The following is a 19,338-nucleotide window of genomic DNA, read 5'->3' as shown; positions in this document are numbered from 1 at the left end:
GTCAGGTGGTCTGGTATTCCCATCTCTTTTAGAACTTTCCACAGTTTATTGTGATCCACACAGTCAAAAGGCTTTGGCATAGTCAATAAAGCAGAAATAGATGTTTTTCTGGAACTCTCTTGCTTTTTCCATGATCCAGTGGATGTTGGTAATTTGATCTCTGGTTCCTCTGCCTTTTCTAAAACCAGCTTGTACATCAGGAAGTTTATGGTTCACGTATTGCTGAAGCCTGGCTTGGAGAATTTTGAGCATTACTTTACTAGTATTGGAGATAAGTGCAATTATGCGGTAGTTTGAGCATTCTTTGGCATTGCCTTTCTTTGGGATTGGAATGAAAACTGACCTTTTCCAGTCCTGTGGCCACTGCTGAGTTTTCCAAATTTGCTGACATATTGAGTGCAGCACTTTCACAGCATCATCTTTTAGGATTTGAAATAGCTCAACTGGAATTCCCTCACCTCCACTAGCTTTGTTCATAGTGATGCTTCCTAACGCCCACTTGACTTCACATTCCAGGATGTCTGGCTCTGGGTGAGTGTGAGTGATTACACCATGGTGATTATCTGGGTCATGAAGATCTATTTTGTACAGTTCTTCTGTGTATTCTTGCCACCTCTTCTTATTATTTTTTGCTTCTGTTAGGTCCCTACCATTTCTTTCCATTATTGAGCCCATCTTTGCATGAAATGTTCCCTTCGGTATCTCTAATTTTCTTGAGGAGATGTCTAGTCTTTCCCATTCTATTGTTTTCTTCTATTTCTTTGCATTGATTGCTGAAGAAGGCTTTCTTATCTCTCCTTGCTGTTCTTTGGAACTCTGCATTCAAGTGGGTATATCTTTCCTTTTCTTCTGTGCTTTTTGCTTCTCTTCTTTTCACAGCTATTTGTAAAGCCTCCTCAGACAGCCATTGTACTTTTTTGCATTTCTTTTCTTTGTGGATGGTCTTGATTCCTAGCTCATAAATTTCTCTAAATCAGATCATATTTAGTCAACTCCCTGGCAATATAACCAGGCTTGTCCATTTCGTGCATCCCAGGCTCAGGATAGAGCTCAGGACTCACTGGTTTGATGGTCAATAAGTTACTGTAGTTAATCTTCATTTAATGAATCATCAGCAAGGAAGATACACAGATAACAAATGTTTAATGTTCAGAAATCTCTTGCCCAATCTGTTTCTCTTCCTTCTGTCTTCCTAATTATTGATTTAACATATGAGCCCCTCCTCCCAGTTCTTCAGCCAGCACCCTTGGGAGTTCAGCCTTTTGACGATGTTCTCATTAGAGTCAATAATTCACCATGGCATATTATATAGTGCCCTGAATATCTATAAAACTGTTCTTTGATGTTACATCCTGGGGTGCTCAAATAATTAATTTGACTAGCTATAGAGAACAATACCTTCTATTGTGAGTGGTGTTAATGTGTTATTCACAGAGGCACATGTATAGACGTGGCTGGGAGACAGGCTCTGGGGAGATTTTCTCGAGAGGATTTCAAAATTGGAGTCAGGTTGTTCTGTTCTTGGACCTATATGGAGAAATAAAATTAAGTGTAATTATGATTTGAAATAGTCAATTATGAATAAATCCAAATTCTTTCTTTGGGCGTTTCTTTTTCTAATTTTTAAAAGTAAAAGAACTCTTAGAATTGATTTGTTTGGTGTCATTAAAAATACTTGCTTGAACTAAAGCATTCCAAAATCATAATACCAGAGTTCTGTTTCTCACGTTGATTTGGAATTGTTCCAGTTTTAAAATAGTTATTTGTAGAAAAGTTAAAGACTTTTAATTAATTCATATTAATGACTATTCATGACCCAATTTGGCTAGATAGAAAGGTAATAACAATAGCCACATTAACATTTTAATTATTGCTAAGTAGAAGTACAGACTGGTTTGAAGAAAGTGAAAGTGTTAGTTGCTCAATTGTGTCCAACTCTTTAAGACAGACTGGAATTCTCCAGGCAAGAATACTGGAGTGGGTTGCCATTTCCTTCTCCAGGGGATCTTCTCTAACCAGGGATTGAACCCAGGTCTTTTACATTACGGGCAGAATCTTTACTGTTTGAGCCAGCAGGGAAACCCTGCTGAAGAGTGGTTTCAGTTCAGTCCAGTTCAGTTCAGTCGCTCAGTCGTGTCCGACTCTTCGCAACCCCATAAATCACAGCACGCCAGGCCTCCCTGTCCATCACCAACTTCCAGAGTTCACTCAAACTCATGTCCATTGAGTCGGTGATGCCATCCAACCATCTCATTCTCTGTCGTCCCCTTCTCCTCCTTCCCCCAGTCCCTCCCAGCATCAGAGTCTTTTCCAATGAGTCAACTCTTCGCATGAGGTGACCAAAGTATTGGAGTTTCAGCTTTAGCATCATTCCTTCCAATGAACACCCAGAACTGATCTCCTTTAGGATGGACTGGTTGGATCTCCTTGCAGTCCAAGGGACTCTCAAGAGTCTTCTCCAACACCACAGTTCAAAAGCATGAATTCTTTGGTGCTCAGCTTTCTTCACAGTCCAGCTCTCATCCATACATGATTACTGGAAAAACCATAGCCTTGAGTAGACGGACCTTTGCTGGCAAAGTAATGTCTCTGCTTTTTAATATGCTATCTAGGTTGGTCGTAACTTTTCTTCCAAGGAGTAAGCATCTTTTAATTTCATGGCTGTGTGGTTTAGTTTGTAGCAAATCAGGATTAAGTTAGATAAATTTTAAAAGTACCCTTTAAACTCCTGTGGAATAATTAAAGAGTCAGGGATCCCAGATTAAAATTCCATCTCCTTCCCTATCCAGGAAGCTTTGAGTAAGTCACTTCCCGTAACCTAGCCTCAGTTTCCTAAGGTCCATGAAATAGAGATTTCTTCCTCCAACTCTGTTCTATATTTCTACTTATGATCGTCACTTAGACCTCCAGTGAATGAATCACTCACTCAATTGGAACAGAAAAATTGAGTAGCCATTATTTTTTTTTTCCTGAGTAAATCCTTCTGGCTAGAGATATTTATGAAGCCAAGAGACAAATGAGTTATTGTCAAAATATTTATATTTCCTTGCATGTGACAGTTCCCAGGCTGAAATTTTTGCTTTAGAGGAAACTGATTTAGGAAACCCAAGTCAGAATGTAGATCTATTTATTTCTAGGTCATAGTGTGAAAACTTCTGCTGGAAAGATGGGAAGAGTTCTTTTATATTTTTTTCCAACTTTATAGAAATATTATGGACACATGACATTGTTTAAATTTAAAGTGTATGACCTGTTGGTTTGATACACTTAAATATTGCAAAATGAGGACCACCATAGTGTTAGCTAACACTTCCATCACCTCACGTAATTATCACTTCTTTTCTGTGGTGAGAACATTTAAGATCTGCTTTCTTAGCAACTTTCCTATGTATAATAAAATATTATTAATTATAATGGCCATGCTCTTCATTAGAGTGTATTCATCTTTTAACTTGAAGTTTGTACCCTTTGACTAGCATCTCCCATTTCACCCCACCCCAACACTTGGCTGCCACTTTTCTGCTCTCTATTTCTATGAGTTTGACTTTTTTAGATTTCACATAGAAGTGACATCATATAGTATTTGTCTTTCTCTGCCTGACTTATTTCACTTAGCATGGTGCCCTCAAGGCCCATCTATGTTCTTGCAAATAGATGGATTGATTTCCTTCTTTCTCATGACTGAATAGTATTCCATTGTGTGTATACACCAGGTCTTTATTCATTCACCCATTGATGGAGACATAGGTTGTTTGCATACCTTGGCTATAGTGAATAAGTGGGACTGCAGATGTATTTTTGAGATCCTGTATTCATTTCCTTTGGATATATACCCAGAAGGATATATACCATATCAATGGTAGTTGATCATATGGTAGTTCTCTTTTTAACCTTGAAGAATCTCCAAGCTGCTCTTCATATTGGTTATGCCAACTTACATCCCCTCCAACAGTGCCCAGAGCAGTTAAGTCAAAGAACAGACCTGAAATCACAGTAGCCACAGGCATTAACCACACGTAATAGCAAGGCAGGCAGTAAGCTTTTGGACACAAGATGTTGCTCCAGAGATTAGAGGCATCAAAGTACACAATACCTAACCACCTGAGGACATTTCTTCCTGGTAACTCAAGCCATACCCCTTTTCCCCATCCTTGGATGCCATTTTGAATGAAAGCAAAGGACTATAAGGATGAAAAATCTAGGACTAAGTTGTCTTTTCTGGTGAAGCCAAGCACAACTTAAACCAGATTGGGCACTTATATTTCTTTCCTGTCACCCATGCAGATGGCAAAGACAGAACATTTATTCATAGGCAAAATAAAAGAGGTTGCATTTCTAAATTTTTTATACATCCAATCGTATTGAATTTGTGTCCTTACTGTGGCACAATAGATTATATAATCGCTATGTTTTATAGACTGAAACAGTCCTCCAAATTTAACATTGGAATCTTAAGCGAAGAAAGACAGTGTTTCTCACATATTTTATCAGATTTGTCACTAAAAGTCCTTTGTCTGCAGGCATATCAATCTGGAGACTACTCCTAAGAACCCAATTGGTAGGACTTTTTGGAGTTAATAAAATTGTGTTCCCACTGGTTGCCATTGCTGTTTTGTGCACAATTCCCCACTGAGTATTTGATGAATTTCTACTCCTTGGGGGCCCCAGTTTTTTGTGAGTATGCTGAGGATCCATCCGTCTTGTCACAGGGAGGAAGATGATTTCCTCTGATAACATTCCCCTGGCACCTGAGGAGCTTATCACAGCCCTTTGTTTGGCTGTCTGTGTTATGTTGGCATGGGTCCAGAACACTGGAAAAGAAAAGGTTGTGCTTTTACAGGGAACATTTTATTCCCTCTTGGGAAAAAGGAACATGACTCAATGTCAGGAAAGGAAATTCTTCCTACAGATAAAGAGAATGAACATCTGCCTTCTTCTTTTAATAGTTAAAACACATTTAATGGTCCTTTTGTATTTTGTTTTCTTGAGGAGCTCAAACTATTTTAAAAAATGTATTTCTTGAAATCAGACCTGCCCCAGTCTTTTTTAAAGCGGGACTGATTTTTCTCCCAGAAGAACTGGGTGGTGGGGAGGGCCAAAATGGTGAGGTCCCGTTGAGTGTTGATTGGTGGGAGGAAGATTTCTGAAATAAGGATCCTGAGTTTGGGTGCATGCTGAACTTTCTCCCTGTTAAGAAGCTGAAAGGGCAGTGACAGTTATTAAAGACTGATCAGTTTGGACATCTGAACTTATTAATAGGTCTCAATGTATGGGATGGGAACCTTGTTATTAAATAGTCAGGAAAACCACATTCTGATATGGAAGGTGATGGTATGGTACTGCGAGGGATTGGGAAAAAGGCAATGTTGAGTTTCCCTTTGTCTTATGTTGTCATTTTTCATCTGAAAGTCATCATTCCTTAATAGAACTGTAAGTCTAGAGGGTGGGGAATGTGTTTTATTTTTAAAAAAAGTAAAAAAAAAAAACTCCCGAGAGTACCTAGCTCAATAACATTGTAGACGTTCCATAAATATTTTTTGAATTGACCTGTGTGTTGTCTAAAGGTAGAGACTCATTGACTCCCACTCAGCAGTTCATATGGACTCTAAGGACATCCCTACCCACCAGATAAGGTGCAGTATCATATTTTGCCATAACTTCTCCTCTGTAATGAAAACACATTTGCCAATGATCAAGGTAGAGGAAAACTTTTTGCTCTATGTTTTCTCCAGACTCTAGTTTATGCTTAAATCCAAAGTGAAGGATGGTTCTTGTTTCAGAGACTTGTCCTCCAAAATTCTTCTCCACATCTACCCTCCGTAGTCATTGAGCTCCCAGTGTTTTTACAGGGCCCATTTGTTGTTCAGTTGCTCTGTCATGTCCGACTCTTTGTGACCCCATGAACTGCAGCATGCCAGCCTTGCGTGTCCTTCACTGTCTCCCAGAGTTTGCTCAAGTTCATGTCCATTGAGTTGGTGATGCTGTCTAACCGTTTCATGCTCTGCTGTCCCCTTCTCCTCACACATATTATAATCTCCAGCTTCCCTTATGGTTAGATGTGGCCATATACCTCAGTCCTGGCCAATGGAATGTATATGGAAGTACAACTTTTGGCTGTTGTCTTTAATGGGAGAGGGAAAACCTTTCTGCCTTTCTGTCTTCCTTCTTGCTTCCTGGAATGTGTGTAATAGCTGCTGCTCTACAACTGTCTTAAATCATGATTTTGGGGATAAAAGTCATGCATGCAGAACAAGGTAGGGGAGACTAGACATCTTGACACCATGGAACTTCCATAGCCTCTCTGGATTACCCACCTATGGGCTCCTGTATGACAGAGAAACAGCCACATTATTTAACAGTTTTATTTTAGATTTTAATTCTAGTTATAACTTAATTTTAACTAATACTGTCTGCAAAGCTAGCTGCCTTTATTCAGTTATCAGCCACAATTCTACTGTATAAAACAAGACTAACTTGCATTATACAATAGATAAATTTCTATTATAAACCTTTTCTTAGGTAAATTTAAAGATATTTAAAATATAATAATAAGGGTTATAGTTTAAAGAAACCAAATAAATTCTTTCATAAAGGATTTACATGTTTTTGTTCTTGCTGTTGTTACAGAAAGGCTTTTTTTCCCCTTCTGCATCTGTTGAGATGATCATATGGTTTTTATTCTTCAATTTGTTGATGTGGTGTATCACACGGATTGGTTTGTGGATATTGGAAAATCCTTGTATCCCTGGGATAAATCCTACTTGATTGTGGTATATGATTCTTTTTATGTATTGTTGGATTCAGATTGCTGGTATTTTGTTGAGGATTTTTGCATCTATATTCATCAGTGATACTGGCCTGTAATTTTCTTTTTGTGTGTCTGGTTTTGATATCAGGGTGATAGTGGCCTCATAGAATGAATTTGGGAGTTTTCCTTCCTCTGCAATTTTTTGGAGTAGTTTCAGAAGGAGACGGAGAAGGCGATGGCAACCCACTCCAGTACTCTTGCCTGGAAAATCCCATAGGCAGAGGAGCCTGGTAGGCTGCAGTCTATGGGGTGGTAAAGAGTCGGACACGACTGAGTGACTTCACTTTCACTTTTCACTTTCATGCACTGGAGCAGGAAATGGCAACCCACTCCAGTGTTCTTGCCTGGAGAATCCCAGAGACGGAGGAGCCTGGTGGGCTGCCGTCTATGGTGTTGCACAGAGTCAGAGACAACTGAAGTGACTTAGCAGCAGCAGCAGCAGCAGGAAGAGGTGTTAACTCTTCTCTGAATGTTTGATAGAATTCACCTGTGAAGCCATTAGATCCTGGACTTTTGTTTGTTGGGAGTTTTAAATCATAGTTTCAATTTCAATTCTGTGACTGGTCTATTCATATTTTCTATTTTTTCTCGGTTCAGTTTGGGAGAGTGTACCTAAGAATTTGTCATTTTTTCTCCCAGATTGTCCAATTTATTGGGATAGAGTTGCTTGTAGTAATCTCTTATGGCTTTTTGTATTTCTATGGTGTCAGTTGTAACTTCTTTTTCATTTCTAAATTTATTGATTTGAGTCCTCTCCCTTTTTTCCTGATGAGTCTGGCTAAAGGTTTATTAATGTTAATCTTCTTAAAGAACCAGCTTCTAGTTTTCTTTTGGAATTTATTGATTTGTTTTATGTTTGCTTGCCTTCCCAATAATTTTAAATCTGATGAATGAGGACTTTCTTTGACTCCCAAAGCCATATACCGATTGAAAATTGGTTTAACATTTTCTATTGTAAGTTTTGGGTTTGCTCTTCCAATGAGGTGTTTATATAGCAATCTATTATATATATGGCTTCCCAGATGGCTCAGTGATAAAAAAAAAAAAAAATCTGCCTGCCAATGCAGGAGACATGGGTTCAATCCTTGGGTCAGAAAGATCCCCTAGAGAAGAAAATGGCAGCATATTCCAGTATTCTTGCCTGGGGAATCCCATGGACAGAGGAGCCTGGCGGGCTACAGTCCATGGGGTGACAAAAGAGGACGGGATGTATCTACTAACCACCACCACCACCAACTACGTATGTACAAGGTTGTTGTAAGTTGCTGGTCTCTTTCCAGCCCAGAGGAGTTCAGCATTTGTAATGGCCCAAGGCCCTCAGCAGTGGTGCCGTACATGCCATACACATTCTGTCCTAACACTTTGGGGTGTCCTTACCACCCATTGTCATCGCCATATAACTAAGTGACATGTTTGTGTGCGCATCTTAACGTCTCCTTCTCCACAAGTTCCTTCATAATCTCAGTGACACTTGTGTGAATACAGTGACCTTCAGCCTAGAGGGTCCGAGTCTCTGTGCACCCCTGTGCTTCGTCTGTAAATGCGATTTGAGATTCCTACTCACGGTGCTCATAGCACTCACAGTACCTTGCGCAAATCATACACTTAATGACTGCTTGGTTGCTTTCTTGACCTTTGCATCCAGTGTGGTTTCTAGTACTACATGGAGCACACGCAGGCTGAACTTAGCCTCCCTATACCCATGCACGTACCCCACACCTGTTCCCAGATATCTGTTCTCCATCCAGACACGCAAGCTAGAAACCTCAGCTTCAACTTGATTCCTTTTTCTCCCCCACCTGCCTTATCTGATGGGCCACTGAAGTCTGCCAATTTTACCTCTTACCTTTACATTTCTTGAGCGTATGTGGTCCAGAAAGGTGGGGTTTCTGGCTTCCGTGTCAAGATCATGTGGGATTTTTGATCCCTTTCAGATGTATTATATCCATTAAGATGAGTAAACAAAATCAAGGAGTCGATTCTTAGTCCTTTTTACATGTATATGTTCCAGGCAAATACTTAACTGTGAATTTTCATTTGAGAGACAACCCCATTTCTTTAATATGCCCAGTCTGATGCTTTTAACAGTTTCTCTTTTTCTGTTCTCAGTAATATAACAGTTTTTTTGGAGGGGTGGAAACTGATCAGAGGATGACAATAGAGAAATTACAATAGAGTTGTACAACACAATTAGCTGGGCTGGAAAAATTCATAAAATAATGTCACAGCTTAATGGAGATTTATACACAATGACCCCAAGTGACCAGCCATGGGAAGAGTTCCAGCACAGCTAATCTTTATTTTTTATTTTTTAAATTTATTTATTTTAATTGGAGGCTAATTACTTTACAATATTGTAGTGGTTTTTGCCATACATTGACATGAATCAGCCATGGGTGTACATGTGTTCCCCATCCTGAACCCCCCCTCCCATCTCCCTCCCGATCCCATCCCTCAGGGTCATCCCAGTGCACCGGCCCTGAGCCCGCTGTCTCATGCATTGAACCTGGACTGGCGATCTGTTTCACATATGATAATATACATGTTTCAATGCTATTCTTTCAAATGATCCCACCCTCGCCTTCTCCCAGAGTCCAAAATACTGTTCTATACATCTGTGTCTCTTTTGCTATATCACATATAGGGTCATTGTTACCATCATTCTAAATTCCATATATATATATGTTAGTATACTGTACTGGTGTTTTTGTTTCTGACTAACTTCACTCTGTATAATAGGCTCCAGTTTCATCCACCTCATTAAAACTGATTCAAATGCATTCTTTTTAATGGCTGAGTAATATTCCATTGTGTATATGTACCACAGCTTTCTTATCCATTCATCTGCTGATGGACATCTAGGTTGCTTCCATGTCCTGGTTGTTGTAAACAGCAGCACAGCTAATCTTGATGGCATATGACCCCCAAATGAAGGAGAGAGCTAATCTACTCAACTAGCATTTATACCAAATCTCATTAACAGAATCAGCACAGCTGACACTGACTTGAAGTCCCCCACTGCCAACGATCTCATTTAGATGAAATAGCTTGGCACCGTTAGGACACTGAACATCCAAAACATCTTAACAACGTTTCATTTTAAACATAGTTTATAGTTTATTAATTCTGTAATGATTGGTTATATAGATCAGAATATTGGTGAAAGTCACTCAGTCGTGTCCGACTCTTTGCAACCCCAAGGACTATACAGTCCATGGAATTCTCCAGGCACAGTACTGGAGTGGGTAGCCGTTCCCTTCTCCAGGGGGTCTTCCCAACTCAGGGATTGAACCCAGGACTCCTGCAGATGGGTGGCAGATGGCTTCTTTACTAGTTGAGCCACTAGCGAAGCCCCAGAATATTGGTAGTTCTGGCTTTTAAATACCAAGAACTTCAATTAGAAGAGGATCTTTGGTAAGCTTTCCATTTGGTCTCTTGTCTTAAGAGACTTAAGAGACTTAGGACTTCTTAAACTTCTTAAATAGTCTATTCTCCACATTCTACAGAGATAGAGTAAAATAAAGGCTGAAATGAAGACAAACCATCCTCTAGAGTGAAACTGATTTTTGTGCTTCCATGTGTTAGGTTGATCTAGATGAATTTACTTTTTTTTTGCCTGGAAAATTCCATGGACAGAGCAGCCTGGCAGGCTACAGTCTGTGGGGTCTCAAAGAGTCAGACACAGCTGAGCACATATGCACATTCATACATAGGTAAAAACAATTTGAATATCAGCAGTTTTATCTGGTTCAACCTCACAGTACTGAAATCACTGCAGGAAAACAGCAGTCTACACTTTTCTTAGCTCTTCCTCAGCTGCCTGTGGCAGCCCCTTCTGTTGTCTTGGAATTCGTTCATTCAGGAAGTTCTTACTATTGACCTAAATCCCTCTTGAATTAATTAAAGCTATTTTACTTCTTCTTTCCATAAAGCGCATTGAAAAGGACAGCTTGTCATTGCTTATTTGAGCCCCCTTCATCATTTTGAAGACTGTAATGAAATGTCCAGTCAGTCCCCTTTCTCCAACTTAAATAAAGTTCCTCTAGCTGTCCCTCAAGGACCTATTTCCCTTCAATTTTTAAATACTATTAGCAAGAAGAGACCACGTATGTGAACTCTTAATCTCTTTAGGATTCAGCTTCTTTGTTTGCAAAATGAGGATATGAAATAAAATCCAATGTTTTTCCAACTACTCTGAGGACCTTTCTTAGGGGATCTTGGGAAGAGGTATGGTTTAGTGTGTGTGTGTGTTGTGAGAGAAAAAAGAAGGCCCAGCTCTGCTATGCTCTATTTGTACTTCAAAAATACTTAAAATTTGTTTTAAAGTTCCACATGGTCAAGTCTCTTTCTTCTCATCCCTTTCCCTTCCTACTCACCTTCACTGGAACATGCACACACACACACACACACACACAGTCTCATAAAAGAAAATACAAACCAACCTGTTAAAAATAGCATTTAAAATCCTAAATAAATTATTAGGCAAAATCTGGGGGCATATTTAAATAATAACACACTATGATCAATTTAAATATAAAATCCACCTAATTATAATTCATTAATATAGTATAATGTTTATTGATGAAAGGGGAAACTCATAATAATGTCCAAAGATGCTGAAAGTGAATTTCATAATTTTAATATTAATTGTAGATTTTTTAAAGCTCTTAATTAAATAAGACTAGATGGACATTTCCTCAACCTGATGTATATTTATATATTTCAACCAAGAAGCCTGCCAGTGACTAATGAGGAATCACCAGAAGCAGTCCTACTAAAATTAGGAATAAGACAAAAATGCCCGATTTTACTATACTGTGCTTCAACATAGATCTGGAGGTACTGGTCAACAATTCTGATAAGAATATAATCAGGAGGCTTGAGAAGATACAGATATTGAAGCAGAATAGAGAATATGGAAGCATCCATATATACATAAATCTGAAAAATAACAATGATATTGCATATCAGCAGATAAAGAATGGATTCAGTAAGTGGTACCAGATGGAGTTGCCAGATAAAATACAAGATGCTTTGTTAAATTTGATTTTCAGAAAAACAACAAATACTTATTTAGTGTACATGTGTCTAAAATATTTCACAAGACATAATTACACTCAAGCGTCATTCATTTTTGTCTGAAATTCAGTTAGAACTAGGTGTCCTACATTTTTGTTTGCTAAACTTTGGCAACTCTAGTGCCAGGACAATATGTTATTCACATGGACGGAAGTAAAGATGGTTTCCTAGCTCATTTTCTGCACAAAAGTCAATTCTAAACAGATCAAGTTCTTAAAAGTAAAAGGCAAAATCTTAAAATATAAGGGAAAGATTTCATGACCTCAGAATAGGAAAGAATTTTCTAAATAAGCCTCACAATTGTAAGCCATATTTTGGAGGAAAAGATTTGTAATAAGTAAAAATAAATACGACCATCTGAAAATGAAACACTCCTTTTTCTAAAAAGAAAAACACTATTAAGAGATTCAAAAGACAGGCTAGTAACTAAAAGGTGTTTTTTTTTTTTTTTTAATAACACTTATAACCAAAAAGGTCTTGTAGGTCTTCATAGAACCGTTCAGCTTCTTCAGTGTTACTGGTTGGGGCATAGGCTTGGATTACTCTGATATTGAATGGTTTGCCTTGGAAACAAACAGAGATCATTCTGTCGTTTTTGAGATTGCATCCAAGTACTGCATCTCGGACTCTTTTGTTGATCATGATGGCTATTCCATTTCTTCTAAGGGATTCCTGCCCACAGTAGTAGATATAATGGTCATCTGAGTTAAATTCACCCATTCCAGTCCATTTTAGTTCGCTGATTCCTAGAATGTCGACATTCACTCTTGCCATCTCCTGTTTGACCACTTCCAATTTGCCTTGATTCATGGACCTAACATTCCAGGTTCCTATGCAATATTGCTCTTTACAGCATCGGACCTTGCTTCTATCACCAGTCACATCCACAGCTGGGTATCGTTTTTGCTTTGGCTCCATCCCTTCATTCTTTCTGGAGTTATTTCTCCACTGATCTGTAGCATATTGGGCACCTATTGACCTGAGGAGTTCCTCTAAAATTCTCCAAGCCAGGCTTCAGCAATACATGAACCATGAACTTCCAGATGTTCAAGCTGGTTTTAGAAAAGGCAGAGGAACCAGAGATCAAATTGCCAACATCTGCTGGATCATCAAAAAAGCAAGAGAGTTTCAGAAAAACATCTATTTCTGCTTGATTGACTATGCCAAAGCCTTTGACTGTGTGGATCATAATAAACTGTGGAAAATTCTGAAAGAGATGGGAATACCGGATCACCTGACCTGCCTCTTGAGAAACCTATATGCAGGTCAGGAAGCAACAATTAGAACTGGACATGGAATAAAGACTGGTTCCAAATAGGAAAAGAGTACATTAAGGCTGTATATTGTTACCCTGCTTATCTAACTTATATGCAGAGTACATCATGAGAAACGCTGGGCTGGAAGAAGCGTAAGCTGGAATCAAGATTACCAGGAGAAATATCAATAACCTCAGATATGCAGATGACACCATCCTTATGGCAGAAAGTGAAGAGGAACTAAAAAGCCTCTTGATGAAAGTGAAAGAGGATAGTGAAAAAGTTGTCTTAAAACTCAACATTCAGAAAACTAAGATCATGGCATCTGGTCCCATCACTTCATGGCAGATAGATGGGGAAACAGTGAAAAGTGTCAGACTTTATTTTTTGGGCTCCAAAATCACTGCAGACGGTGATTGCAGCCATGAAATTAAAAGATGCTTGCTCCTTGGAAGGAAAGTTATAACCAACCTAGATAGCATATTAAAAAGCAGAGATATTACTTTGCCAACAAAGGTCCGTCTAGTCAAGGCTATGGTTTTTCCAGTGGTCATGTATGAATGTGAAAGTTGGACTGTGAAGAAAGCTGAGCACCAAAGAATTGATGCTTTTGAACTGTGGTGTTGGAGAAGACTCTTGAGAGTCCCTTGGACTGCAAGGAGATCCAACCAGTCCATTCTAAAGGAGATCAGCCCTGGGTGTTCATTGGAAGGACTGATGCTGAGGCTGAAACTCCAATACTTTGGCCACCTCATGCGAAGAGTTGGCTCATTGGAAAAGACCCTGATGCTGGGAGGGATTGGGGGCAGGAGGAAAAGGGGATGACAGAGGATAAGATGGCTGGATGGCATCACTGACTCGATGCACATGAGTTTGGGTGAACTCCGGGAGTTGGTGATGGACAGGGAGGCCTGGCGTGCTGCGTTTCATGGGGTCACAAAGAGTCGGACACGAGTGAGCGACTGAACTGAAATGATAACCAAAAAGAATTAATGTTCAAGGTATATGAAGAATTTCTACAAATCTGAAAGGTTTCAATGATAAAAAGACAACACTAAAAAGTAAAAATGGCAGAAGGCATGAAGAAGTTGTTTTTAAGAAAGAGAAGCACAAAATGACAGTAACTGTGAAGATATGTGCAACAATATTAATATTCAGAACAAAGTTTATCAGAGGTGCCGTTCACTTCATCAGATGACACTGCAATGTTTTGACAAGGATGTAGAGTGAAGGGAACATACATTTCTGATGGCTGTGTGAATTAGTGCCATCACTTCAGAAAAGGTTAATGCTGTCTGGACAAGCTGAATATGCACCTAGATTCTGCTTAAAGCAATCCTGCCCCCCACCCCCACCCCCACCATGTTCATGTATCCCAAAGAAATTCTTAAGTATGCTCATTAGGATATATATGCAAGAATGCTCAAGGAAGCCTTATTTGTAATAGGAAAAAGAAAAAGAAAATAAATCCAAGTGTCCATGAATAGTGGAAAGAATACATAATTTATGGTGTCTTGTTACAAAAGAATACTATATAGCAGTGAAAAGAGTCAGCATAAACTCTTTCTATTCTCTAAGACATGGATAAATCTCAAAAGCATTATGTAAACCACAAGGGAATTATTATTACTACAAATTCAAGGCTGTGGTTACTTTTAGGAAAGACAGAGAACTTCAAAGGAACTGATATTTTATTCATTTGGAGAATAAGTGGGTATTTTATTTGAGAATTATTACTATTCTTTACACTGTACTATGTATAATACTCTTTTGTATGTGTAATACATTTTTAAGTAAACTAAAAGAAAAGGGTCAAGTCAATTTCATTTTCTAGAGAGTATGACAATATTCTTAGAAGATTCCAGAGAATTTTGAGAAAGGAAGAGTTCAGTGAGGTTGGATAAAAATAAACATGCAGAAAGTCAGTTATTTTTACCTGTAACTCATTTAGAAAATATAACCTTAAAATATTCCCCATAGTCATAAAATCCTTAATTTTCCTAACAATGTATCTGATAAGGAAAATATAGCACTTATATGAAGAAAACTGTAAGGGTTGGCTGAAGGGTGTAAAGTTCTGAATGTATGTAAAGAAATACTGTTGACATCTACTGAAAGTCCTCTCTGCACACTTTCCCCATGTCTGTACTTCAAGCCTAATGGAGAGGATTGTCCATCCAGTTAGTGTGGATCAGATATTGTGTCACTTTCAACAGTAACTAAAAGGTTAGGTCCCTTTTTTCTGGTTATGGAACTTTGAAAGAACCAGAAACTTGATTTTTGTCCGTATTTGAGCTGAGAACATGAAGTGGCCCCAATTCTTTTCCTTTTTCTTCTTCTTCTTCTTTTTTTTTAATCAAGCTGACCATTCTCTTTCCTTCCCTGGACTCTTCCTTTCCCACTGTAGTTGTCTTTATTTTACATACTACTTTTAACAATGGGACAAATGTATTTTCTCTGGACCCTCTTTCTTTAATGCTGATGAGTTTGGCATTTCATCCCATGCAGTGCCAAGTTTTGGCACCTGCTGTTTGTTATTTGGTGGTGGTGGAGCTGGAGGCAGGTCATGGGATAAGGATGAAGGGGACTGGTGGCATGGCAGACACATAATGGATTCTTCTGTGCCGCTGGGCCAGCTACACTGATATAGCTTAAAAAAGGAGATCCTGGCTTGGTCCAAATTATCTTATCAGAGGTCTCAAAATGGTGTGGTTACAAAGCTAATATTGTAGTATTCAGTAATATTACTACAAGTAATATTGTAGTATTCAGCTAATAATTAAGCATTGTTTATCCTTACTTTGTCTTCTTTGGGAACTTAAAGAAACAAGGGTTAACTGTGCCAAAGTAGAATTTATTATTGTTATTATTCTCTTCCACCAATATACTGCTACTGCTAAGTTGCTTCAGTCGTGTCTGACTCTGTGTGACCCCACAGATGGCAGCCCACCAGGCTCCCCCTTCCCTGGGATTCTCCAGGCAAGAACACTGGAGTGGGTTGCCATTTCCTTCTCCAATGCATGAAAGTGAAAAGTGAAAGTGAAGTCGCTCAGTCGTGTCCGACTCTTCGTGACCCCATGGACTGCAGCCTACCAGGCTCCTCCACCCATGGGACTTTCCAGGCAAGAGTACTGGAGTGGGGTGCCAATATAGCACATCATTTTCTAATAATATTATGTTCCCGAGTAGGAAGATGCAGAACTGTAAAGATGCTCCCCTAACTAAACTATAAATTGAATGAAATTTCAGTAAGTACACTGACCAGTTATTTATTTTAATCTTGAAAATTTGATCAAATTTTTTATATAGAAAAAGATGCAAAAGAATGTTCAGAAACTGTAGGAAAAACAATAATCGTAGTATAGTAATTGCATTACAAGTTATCAGCACAAACTCTTTATTGTTGTTCTGTCTCTAAGTCATGTCCAACTCTTTGCAACCCCACGCACTATAGCATGAAAGCCTCATCTGTCCTTCACTATTTCCTGGAATTGGCTCAAATTCATGTCCTTTATGTCAGTGATGCTTTCTAACCATCTCATCCTGTGCCACCCCTTCCTCCTTTTGCTTTCAACTTTTCGTAGCATCAGGGTCTTTTCCAGTGAGTCCACTCTTTGCATCAAGTGGCCAAAGTATTGGAGCTTCAGTTTCAGCATCAGTCCTTCCAATGACTATTCAGGGTTGATTTCCTTTAGGATTGACTGGTTTGATCTTCTTGCTGTCCAAGGGACTCTTAAGAGTCTTATCTAGCATTACAATTTGAAAGCATCAATTCAGCACTCAGCCTTCTTTATGGTCCAACTCTCACATCCGTACATGACTACTGGAAAAACCATGGTTTTGACTATATGGACCTTTGTCAGCAAAACGATGTCTGTGCTTTTTAATATGCTGTCTAGCTTTGTTATAGCTTTTCTTCCAAGGAGCAAGTGTCTTTTAATTTCATGGCTGCAGTCACTGTCTGAAGTGATTTATGGATCCAAAGAAAATAAAACCTATCACTGCTTCCACTTTTTCCCCTCTATTTCCTGTAAAGTGATGGGACCAGATACCGTGATCTTAGTTTTTTGAATACTGAATTTCAAGCCAGCTTTTTCACTCTCCTCTTTCACTCTCATCAAGAGGCTCTTTAGTTCCTCTTCACTTTCTGCTGTTAGACTGGTATCATCTGCATATTTCAGGTTGTTGATATTTCTCCCAGCAGTCTTGATTCCAGCTTGTGATTCATCCAGCCTGGCATTTCGCATGATGTACTCTGTATATAGGGCTTCTCTGGTGGCTCAGACAGTAAAGAATCTGCCTGCAGTGTGGGAGACCCGGGCTTGATTCCTGGATCAGGAAAATCCCCTGGAGAAGGAAATTGTAACCCACTCCAGTATTCTTGCCTGGAGAATTCAAAGGATAGAGGAGCCTGGTGGGCTACAGTACTCTGCATATAAGTTAAATAAGCAGGATGACAATATATCTTGCTGTACCCCTTTCCCGGTTTGGAACTAGTCAGTTCCATGTTTGGTTCTAACTGTTGCTTCTTGACCCAAGTACAGGTTTCTCAGGTGGTCTAGTATAAATCTGTTTAAGAATTTTCCACATTTTTTTATGATCCACACAGTGAAAGGCTTTAGGATAGTCAATGAAGCAGAAGGAGATGTATTTCTGGAACTCCTTTGCTTTCTCTATGATTCAACAAATGTTGGTAATTTGATTTCTGGTTCCTCTGTCTCTTTGAACCCAACTTGTACATCTAGAAGTTCTTGGTTCAGATATCGCTGAAGTCTAGCTTGAAGAATTTTAAGCATAATCTTGCTGCCATGTGAAATAAGCACAGTTTTACAGTAGTTTGAACATTCTTTGGCATTGTCCTTCTTTGGAATTGGAATGAAAACAGACTTTTCTAGTCCTGTGGCTTCTGCTGAGTTTTCCAAATTTGCTGACATATTGAGTCCAGCACTTTAACAACATTATCTTTTAGAATTTTAAATAGCTCAGTTGGAATTTTGTTACCTCTCCTAGCTTTGTTCATAGTAATCCTCCCTAAGGCCCACTTGACCTCACACTCCAGGATGTGCAGCTCTAAGTGAGTGACCACACCATCATGGTTATCCAGGTCATTAAGAACTGTATTGTTTAGTTCTTTTGTGTATTCTTGCCACCTCTTCTTAATCTCTTCTGCTTCTGTTAGGTCCTTACGGTTTCTGTCCTTCACTGTGCCTATCCTTGCATGAAATGTTTCCTTGATATCACCAATTAGAGATTTCTAGTTTTTTTCATTCTATTGTTTTCCTCTGTTTCTTTGCATTGTTCATTTAAGTAGACCTTCTTATCTCTCCTTGCTATTCTCTGGAACTCCGCATTCAGTTGACTGTATCTTTCCCTTTCTCCCTTGCCTTTAGCTTCTCTTCTTTCCTCAGCTATTTGTAAAGGCTCCTCACACAGCCACTTTGCTTTCTTGCATTTCTTTTTCTTTGGGATGATTTTGGTTACTGCCTCCTTTACAGTGTTATGAACCTCACCCATCCATAGTTGTTCAAGCATTCTATCTACCAGATCTAATTCTTGAATCTATTTGTCACCTCCACTGTATAATCATAAGGGATTTGATTTAGGTCATACCTTAATGGCCTAGTGGTTTTCCCTACTTTTTCCAATTTGAGCCTAAATTTTGCCATAAGGAACTCATGATCTGATACTTGAAATCTATCGTAATTAAAACTGGTAATGCCGCAGAACATGTGTGTGGGCTTTTAAAATTAATGAGAAATATAAGTTATAAATATCACTGTTATAACTGAGTGACAATTTGGGAAAATATATGTAGATAATGTATCACTATTTTCAAAAATCAATTCCAAGCAGTTTAAGGATTTATTCATATAAACTCCTTAAATTACAGTACTAAAAGAGAGCATATTTTCCAGTCTTGAAGCAGGCATGATCTTTCATAGAATGTTGCCAAGATCTGAGTGTATAAACGGAAGGATGAATATATTTAACTTAAAACAAATTAAAAGCATCTGAATTGGGTAAAAGAGCATAAATAAATGGGAGAGTCAAGAAATAAACTGGGAAATGTATTTGTAAAAGGGAGTTAATGCTCATAATATATTAAAGAGATTAAAGCAAAAAAAAAAAACAATAGAAAAGTGAATAAAGGCATTTTTATACTGGCAATTCACAGAAAAAGAAATTCAAGTGGTC

This window comes from Bos taurus, chromosome 4 (genome assembly GCF_002263795.3).
Source record: "Bos taurus isolate L1 Dominette 01449 registration number 42190680 breed Hereford chromosome 4, ARS-UCD2.0, whole genome shotgun sequence".
Classification (NCBI taxonomy): Eukaryota; Metazoa; Chordata; class Mammalia; order Artiodactyla; family Bovidae; genus Bos; species Bos taurus.
The sequence above is the reverse complement of the archived record's forward strand: the minus strand, read 5'-3'. Positions refer to the sequence as shown.